Genomic DNA, 10155 nt, shown 5'->3' with positions numbered 1-10155 from the left:
ATTTTATATCAATGCCGCAATTATTGGTTTTTAATTTGAATTGGTGAAAGTGGGTATAGTTTGTGTAAATTCAAAAAGAAAAAGGTCAATTAAAGTCCATGATGACTAATTAAATGGTAGAGAATATGTGTGTGTGTTTTGGGGGGGGGGGGTCCCCGCTGTGACAGAACACTACCAAACAATTGACTGATCAAAATTAACCTTTAATCAATGATATCCCAAAATATTGTGCTTGGCAGCAGGCAGGCATGCAGCCCCTCTACTTTCCATGGAAAATAATGGACTGTCCTCAAGTTGAGCAGGCAAGCAATTTAGAGCCTCTGAAAGCCTTAGCTAGCGTCATTAATTATTTAAATAAATAAAATGTGGTTACTGCTTTATTTGACTTCCCATATGCATCAATACATATTTCAGCTTCTGCTTTTCGGATCATCACTCATCAGCTCTGGACTTTGCCATTCAAGTACATGTACCTACTCTCTAATCACATGCATGCATGATGCATAATGCATTCCTGATTCCCCCCACCCCTCTCTTTCAAATTAGACAATTAACCAGGGACCTTGCACGTATATCCCTACAGCTCACACAAGCTAAGTTTTTCACGTTATCTAAATGGAGAATCATGCAAATGTAAATACCATTCCTTTATCAAATTACCCCACACACACAATGTAAGGTATATATAAGTGGTTAATTGCTCTTGATAAAATTCTTAAAGTCAGACTTCGAATAGTTTCACTATTTCTTATAATTTGATAGTATTAATTCTAACTATATAAATCATAAACTTAACGGGATAAGAGTTTATGATATTACTAAAAAGAACATGCGGACACACCCCGTAAACAATCCAACACCTATTTTCTTGAATAATAAAAGAAAAGTCTCATTAAATTAATTATACTCTAGTTATTTTATTTAACTGAAAAAAGGGGAGTGAGCTATATATGTTCCCCACTTGAATCATGATAAGATGGTTTCCTAACCCAGATCATGCACTTAATTTGTTGGAGAGGGGAGCTGCTCGATTGAGCATGGAATAGATTCATGGTGATGATGTAAAATATAAATTTTGGAAAAATTAAAGTCCTATTTAATTGTATAGAAATTAAGGTCCTATTAAATAATTGAATTTCTATAAATTAAAAATTTTAGTTTTCTAATTTTTCAAGTTTATACCATAAATTAAAAATATATATTTTTTTTGGGTGTAAAAATGAGATTGATACATAAATAGTAAAAAAAATGAAATTAATACATCACTTAAGACATAGCATTTCTATACAAAGATTATTGACAGATATCTGTCCCTTTTTATGATCAGTATTGCTTACTCTATATATGCTTTAATTTATGATCAGTGTTTGTTTACATAAAATTTATGTACAATCACCTAAAAAATAGAAAAAAAATAAATTTTATACGACAAGTTAACATAAAATGAATTAGTAATGCAAACTGTAAAGGATTGAAAAATATTATGACTTATATCATAATGTACGTGACCAATCTCATGTTATATTAAGAATTTGTTATCGTTATTAATTCTTTTATTTAAACTCGCATGATAAGACATCTATAGTATTAACTAGATTAAAAATTATAAATTAAACCTGTTACATTGAAATTTACAATGAGATATTTCTGAAATTTCCTACTCACTATATGCCATCACTTTTTTTTTTTTGGGGGGGGGGGATTGATTCATTGAATGAGTGGTTAGAGCCAAGTTTACAACTAAGTAGTTAGGCAGCTGTCACTGGGGCTAGATCCAGGATCAAAATCTAGCAAGAAAAAATGGGCCAGTAGTTCAAGTCGTGGCATTAATGTTGTTGACTTGAAAGAATTAAAATTTAGCGTGTTGCTGGCAACTGAGAAGACAAATTAACCAGAGGGAAACAAGCAATGGCCCTCAATGATTTGGGAATCTACCCTTAAAACAGAAAAGAGAAAGGGCGGCAAGCAAGGGATAGGGTTGGGGGGAATTGGGATTGTGTTCGTACTATACTTGACAGGCTAAACCAATCGAAAGTCCACATATATCAAGAACGATTAAACAGGAGATTTAGAAGGGGCAGCACATGGCCAAGGCAAAGCCTTTATTTTTCTGTGAAGGGGACTGATATGTTAGGCGCCTAACAAAGACTCTTTTGCTGAGGATTGTCAAGGAAGGAGGACTAAGATTGATCGTGCGGCATTTGGATGGGCCTCAACTGGAAAGAAGAGCCAGCAAGGGAAGTTGCCTTTTGGCTCTTGGACCCTTGGGGGAGGCAGTTTCATGCTCTGCTTCATCCGTGCCCTCCAGACTGTTGGGTTATTCAACTGTTGGGTTTAATTCTATACCGTACTGCACCACTGGTATTCAACCAAACGTATTTGATATGCACTAAAGTTTCACCTGCTTTTCTTTTTACTCGCACGTTGCCACATTCCGCCCCAATTTTGCCCAGTGGAGGTTTGGATTAGGCAAAACCTTTCTTAGTGTTGTATATTATGTAAAATGTATAAAATTGTGTGGAATACTCTAGAGGATTCTAGAATGTTTCAGGATACCTCGGAATGTTCCAAAAAGCACTAAAAATGTGTAGACTAGCCTATAAAGATCTAGATTAGTTTAGAGTAGTTTGAAAGATTTTAAAATACCATGAAACATTATAGAATTGTATAAAATATTTTAAAATATGATAGAGATAGTAGAAGCTTCTGGAGGAGCCATAACCACCGTAGGATCAAATTGGTCTCCATAATCCATTGAAAAGGTGAAAGGTTATTAATAGGAGGAGGCATTCATTTGTAGAGAGGATGTCAAATTAGAAGCCTTATAAATTATTCTTTAAAGCAATAGAACTTCTTTACTTTCCAAGCTTCCTTTCAAGTGTATTTTTTTGTTTCTACATTTCCTCTTACCTTTTAAAGTTCTTTAGCTATCTTTATAGCTTGTTTGGAGGATAGACTAATTTGGTTGTGACGAATTGCAATCAAGTACTGCACGTTCAAGCTTGTGACAACATACATGAGACTATACCTTTTCAACCCAAGTTCTATAGTTGAGATTGTACATAAATGGAATTTGGTATACATGTATTTCCCATAAATATTATCATACAATATGGTCATAAAAATTTTGAGCGAGTTCCTTAGTGTAAATTAATTCATACATGTGATGAACAAGTTCGATTTGAACTCGTTTATATTGATTTGTTAAGTAAATAGACTCATTTAATAAACGAGGTGAGATCGAACAAAAGTTTGTCCAACTTATTTATTATTCGTTTAAAAGTCATTAATTATTCGTTTAAAATCTTATATACTTACACTTTATATATTAATTATAGTACATATTATATAAAAATAATTAATTAATTTTTCTATTTCATCAATATTTTCTTTTTCTTTTTCTTTTTTTGTCAATGAAGATATTTATCTTTTAAATACACAAGTTTATTGTTTATAAACAAACTCATTTATCATGCTCATTTATTATTCGTGAACAAACTTGAAACAAAGCTAATTTAAATTAAATGAATTTGACATGAGCATAAAAATATATAAAGAAACTAAAACTGTGTTCTCTTTATTGTTTTTAGCCCGTTTTCAGTTTTTCAAAATATCCAAAACGTGTTTACTTACCCATTTTCAAAAATGCAATTTTCAAAACACATAAAAAAATTTATACACAAAACTCAAAATGCCAAATTCACGTTTTGGTTGTTTTCAGTCAAAACACGCTATTTGAGTCCAAAACACGAAAAATGCGCTCAATCCTCCAATATCCAGGTTGGACTCTTCCTTCTTCTTCTTTTTTTTTTTTTTTTTTTTCTTTCTCTCTTCTCTCCTTTTCAAGGCTCGATTGTCGATCGTGCTCGCCACCGCCATCACTGCAGCTAGCCGCCGTTAACTACCCCTCGTCGTTCGATAACTGAATGACCAAGCATTGCGACTGACAACCCTAACTCGCCATTGAACGACCATCGTCATCCATCTCTAGCCCACCACTGCCATTTGAATCGCGACCTCATCTTGCCTCACCTTCGCCAATCATTTCTTCCTTTTGCGATCTTTCTCCTATGGCTCCTTTTCTTCATGATCTTAGATTTTGGGTTTCTAATTAGGGTTTCAATTTTGGAATTAGGGTTTCAATTTTGGAATTAGGGTTTAATTTGCTAGTTTATGAACTTGATGTGATAATCTTGTGCAATAGCAATAAAGGGGAATCAGAATATGTATGCAAGTTTTTTTATTTTGTTTGGTTTGAATGCTAAACTAAATATGTAACATGTATTTTCTCCATTGATTTTCCTTTCCAATGACATTTCCAAGATTTTGTCTATATGCCATTTGTGCTTGAGTGTTTTTGTTTTTTATTTGAAATAGTAATGGATGACATATGATAAATCAATGTTCTATTACTTTATGATTTGCAATTCTTTCCTCCAACTTATTTATATCTCGAAATTAAAGTTAGATTTCAATTTGTATGTAAAAATAAATTTATCATGAAAAATAGTTAAGCCAAATCAGAAATTTTGTAATTTCAATGCATTATATACATACAGTTGGATTATCAATTATCTCATGTAATACAATTTAAAGCCTTTAAATCAAATTTACAATTTACTAATAAATACTTACAATTTACTTTGAATCAAATTCATTGAATAAAATAGTATAAAATATTTTTTCTCAAAATTTTAAAATAAATGTATTTTTTAATTTTCTATTTTGAAAAATAATTTCTTAGAATAACTAAAAAAAATATGTTTTCAACAATTTTAAAATAGATATTCAAAACACAAAATTAAAAATAAATTCAAAACCAAAAACTAAAATTCGAAAAAACACCACCTAAACGAGTTGAGTTTGACCACATTCGTACCTAAATAATCCGACCACCTAAACGAGTTAAGTTTGACCACATTCATATACTTAAATAATTCCACCTCGATTGCTCACCCTTGGTCGTACATAGCTCCGCCCCTATTCATACTTAAATAATCCCACCTCGGCTCTTTTATACTCCATTGGGTATGAATGTTACATGCACAATTTTGCCTCAAAAGGCCTTCATGAGAAAGATGAGTGATCCAGAAGCAAGATTTCTATTGTAAGATACAATAAAACTAAATCGAATTAAATTAAACTGACTTGTTTAAGACGTATTTGAATTTGTTGGGTTAGTTTTTATGTGTTTGTTTTTGACTTTTTTCTTGTTTAATTTTCATTTGCAATTAGAAAACTCAAAATTGAACCAATCGTTTGATTTTTGCTGTCGGTCGTAACCAATCTGTAAGTAAAAACAAAAAATATCATTTCATTTTTGTGTTTGTTTTTATTTTTAAGCATAAGTTATATTATTATATCAATATATAATTACTGAATATATTATTTTATAATAAGATTCTATTATCCATATAATAAATTAATAATTTTTTTATTTAAAAAAATATAATTTTATAGTCTTAACATATTGTTAATATAATTATATTACTAATATGCTAATTTTTACATAACTATATTATAATAAAATAAATTAATCTTAATAATAATATTATCGTTTATATTCGATGTTTAGTATACATATTTAATTATCAAAAGGAACAATCTTCTACCATAATTTCAATTTTGCACCAAACTTTTTGTAAAATCCTGAAATTTTGGAAATGATAATAATTATCAAATTTCAGTATTCTGAAGATTTAAGGTAACAAAATAATAGTAGAAATAATAATAATAATAATAATAATAATAATAATAAAAATAAAAGAGTAAATTAAACTAATTTAAATTAAATTAGTATGTTTATATTTGTGTGGCTGTGCGCGCTTACTTGAAGGCCAAGTATTGCACAATGGCATTTTCTTTAAAGCTAAAACAGAAGAGAGAGAGGGGGAGAGAGCTCGTGAATAAGCAGTGAGCAGAGAGATGGGGAGAGAGAGCTGGCCAAGAAGGAAGCCGAGAGAGAGAGAGATGAAGGGAAAGAGAGAAACGAAGAGGGAGTGTGGCAGTGAGATGGAAAAGAAATGGAAAGAAAATGGAAGCTGGCCAAGTGAAGCTTGGCCATGGCAGTCGAGCGAAGCAGCGCGCAATGGTGGTTGCGGGAGGCAGAGTAGCAGCACGATGAAGGTGGTTAAGGTGCGGTCGGTGGCGGTGCGTGCTTTGGAAAGGTTGATGGCGGCCAGGAGCAAGCAAAGCCGCGAGCATGGCAACCATGGCCGCGAGCTCCGCAGCTAAGCGAGGAGGCGACGCGAGCAGCAGTGCGCGGCCATGGGTGGTGGCGCTGGTAGTGGGGGTGGCCGATGGTACCGTTGACAGAGGCGGTGGTGGCTGGTGGGGTTGGGCAGCAGTAGGTGGCCGTTGGTGCGAGCAGGGAAGGAGGCGCGGGGAAAAAGAAGAAAAAAAATAAAAGAAAAGAAAGGAAAAATAAATGGGTTTTGGGATTATTTCGACGTTAAAGGTAACCAGGTATGTGGGTAAAAATTATTAGAAGTGTTATATGTTCAAGAATTTTTATATGGCTAAATTATTCATGTTACACGGTTAGATTTACTTAATGTAAGTTAGGATTTTATTTATTGTCAGGAAACATTTTACATCGCAGTGGGAGTGCAAGAAAGGCAAGAAACGACCGTGTAAAAGCAAGCTCCTAACTCTCTCTTCACGTTCTTTAATTCCCGTGAGAGACTCTGTAGTTTCTTGTATTTTATCCCCTTACTTACTCTAATTTGGCGCCTAGCATTATTTATTAAGTTATTATTCATTTGTTTTAATTTAAATTAAATCCGAGACTTTTAGAATTTTAATTGTTGAAAGTCTACGAGAGTTTGTACAGCCCCCAGTCCTTTCGAAATGATACCGAACCTAACTTGGGGACTAGATTCTTAGTGGTACGGATTTATTTATGGATTTTTCGGGTGTGGGTCGGCTAGAGCTATCGAACAGTGGGATAAGGGTCGGCTGTTTGGTGACGTGGAGTAGACTATTGTATGACTCTGAAGTGGACCGTCGGGTGGACACTCCTAGTCACTGACCGTTGATCGGTGCCGGGTACTACTAACTAGCTCTGTCATTATGTGACTTACTGCATGATTCGATATATTGTTTTATCATTCATGGTTTGATATGCACATAGGTACGGGACGCATGTTGGGATAGTCATTTATTGAGTATGCTTAGACACGAGCATTCTAGCATAGTTAGTTTGCATCTGGCACGGGCATATGCATCGCATGTGGTTTACTATGTGGGCGGAGCATAGTCTGATGCTTGGATGTATGGGCGTCAGTGTATCACGTCGATGCTCACTACGCTATTGCATTTTTATGTGCATTGCATGGTTACCGAAAGTTCATAGATCTCAGACATGAGGACTGTTCCGAGGGAGCCTACGGCTCGGTTATTCAAAGAGTCAGGTGTCGGGAGGACCGGCGCAAGCATTCGGGTGACGGGAGCACCGACCTAGGACGACGCGCATAGGTTTGTTGGAGATAGATGTTGCCTTTCAAGGCAGCGGCATGTTGGTATGGGACTTGGGAGCCATGTGCCTTGTGTGAGCTCCAATGACCAGTATGTACTTTTATTTACGCTTTTATGCTGTGTTGGATGTCTCATGGCTTATGTGTGCTTGGGGGTTAGTGTTCTGGAGAGAAAGTCTATTGGATATGTACAGTCTTCAGCCTTTCTTTCTGTATGATTGCTGAGTCTCTCTACTCACTTTACTTTCTATCATTCAGATAGTAGCAACGTGGGTCAAGGGCAAGGGAGATGTCATCTAGCGGCAGAGTCGGTATGGTGTACAGGCAGTCCCGTCAGTCACTGTCAACTCTAATGGTTGAGTAGGATTTCTTCTATTATTTTTACTGTATCAGGTCATTGCTCGAGTCTCGTGTATGTTGACACAAGAATCTGTATTCATTTATTTATCATGTGACCGTTGTGCTAGCGGTGTTTCCGTAGTGCATGCATGTATATAGCTTCGCTTCTATTGTTTTAATTCTTGTGTATGCATGTCAGGGTAGTTCTTGTCTTGTATTTCATTCTTTCTCCTTCCATAGGCGTTCTCGTTCGACTAGTCTAGGTGGTTGGGGTATCCAGACGGGGTGCTTACACTTTTAGTTTTATCAATAATAGCATTTAAGTTTAATTTTTTTCTAGTTTTGAATTATTACTCTCTTTTGGCTAAAATATACTAAATCTCCTGAAAATGATCATAATGTCTCAATTAATCTTAAACAATTATAAACAATTCTATTATTATAAATTAATTAAGTGAAAAAAAGTGACACCAACTGATAATTTTAGAAAATATAAAAAAGTGAGAAAATTTAACCTATTGATAATTTAGGATTTTGCTTTGGCATTTCTTCAGTTAAGCAGTAACGAGACTTGAAAGATTAGCTCAGTAATAATGCTTTGACCTGTGATGATATTAGTGAAATTACACTTTATATCATTATATTTTTAAAAATTATAAAAACATCTCATGTTATTAACAACTCATAATTTTTATTATTTTACTTCTAATTTTTATACATCTATTCTCCCTCTAAACCTATCTCCCTATTCCACTCCCTACTATATTATAAACAATTGACTCTATTTTTAATTTGGCTAAAAAATTATGTGTGCTCTAATCACATTCTTTATTCTCTTTCTTTATTTCATTCCCTATTTCATTTATTTATTTTACATTTTTATAATTCTCACACATACACAAATTAATAATTAAATATATAAATTAATAATTAAATACAAAAATAAATAACAAATTTCCACAAAATCACAATAAAACTTGAGATTGTTCTACTCAAAGTAGATGCTTTGTTAGAGGTGTTCGTTGTTGCCGCCGTTATCACCTTCATTGCCAGATTTGGTTTCTGCAAGTCATCTGCATGCATGCAATGTTCATTTTTCTTCGTTATCACCGTTGTTGCTTGTCATCGCTACTTGTCATCGGCCATCTTTTCCTTGTTCCATATCTGTATTTGTTGTTGTTGGGTGAGAGAGAGAAATAGTAGAGCAATTTCTTAAGCAATTTTCACTCAGCAAATTTGTTAAGTAATTTGAAACTTAACAAATATTTGATTAGTAGGAAGACAAATTTACAACAATGTTGGAGCAGAAAATTTGGAGACGGCTCTCCAAATTTTAGTTTGGCGAGCAATTCATATTCGCGTTGGAGATGGCCTAATATAAGTCCCATATCTCTCATTCTCTCTCATCTCTTATATAAATATATATTTTAATAGAAAATACATTTTAATTACAAAAATAACAAATTAGCTAAAATATATATTTTCTAAAATACAAATATGACCTAAATATGTATATATATATATATAAATAGATTTACACAAAATTGACTGTTTAATTACAAAACTGATCTTTTATATTTATGAAATAAAAATAATATATATATATATATATATATATATATATATAAATATAACCTCAGAGTTTGTGGTTGTTTTCTATACTAAGTATTGTTTATTTTAATATTTGAAAAGGGTTTTGTTAAGAAATACGAATTATCTCTTATTTATATAAGTTTTAACTCTTTCTTAATTTATACACACGCGGGATTGTTTTTTCTCAACACAAGCTCTCCTAATCGAGAGTGAGTTATTTGTAAATAATTTTGATATGACTTCTAGTACCAAATAAAATCAGTTAATAAGATTTTATTTGTTTTTTTGTGTCTATTTCGAATTTCAAACAAGATTATATTGTTATATAATAATAATAACATATTATTTTATAAACTGATAGAATCTTTTATTATGTTAACTTATTATTAATACTAGAAGTGTAGCACATATCGGTGTGCTACACTTCTAGTATTATGCAAGTAAATATAAAATAAAAAATTTAAATACAATTATTTTTGAATATATTTGACATTTGTAGTTTAGTTGTTACTTTTTAGGTGATTTTTTTTTAGCAAATATCGGTGTAATTGATAAAATTATTCATGAACTTATTATAGTTTTTAGAGTTTATAGGTTTAAATTTTGTTGATATAATTAATTTTTATTTATAGGCAATATATTCGAAAGTATTTTTGAAATAAGAAAATTTGACATAATTTCACACACTAATTATAGTATTTGCATATTTAACAAAAAAGATAATTATATTATCATTATAACATATTAA

Source organism: Diospyros lotus, chromosome 4, assembly GCF_014633365.1.
Source record: "Diospyros lotus cultivar Yz01 chromosome 4, ASM1463336v1, whole genome shotgun sequence".
Classification (NCBI taxonomy): domain Eukaryota; kingdom Viridiplantae; phylum Streptophyta; class Magnoliopsida; order Ericales; family Ebenaceae; genus Diospyros; species Diospyros lotus.
This window is presented reverse-complemented; position numbering follows the sequence as displayed.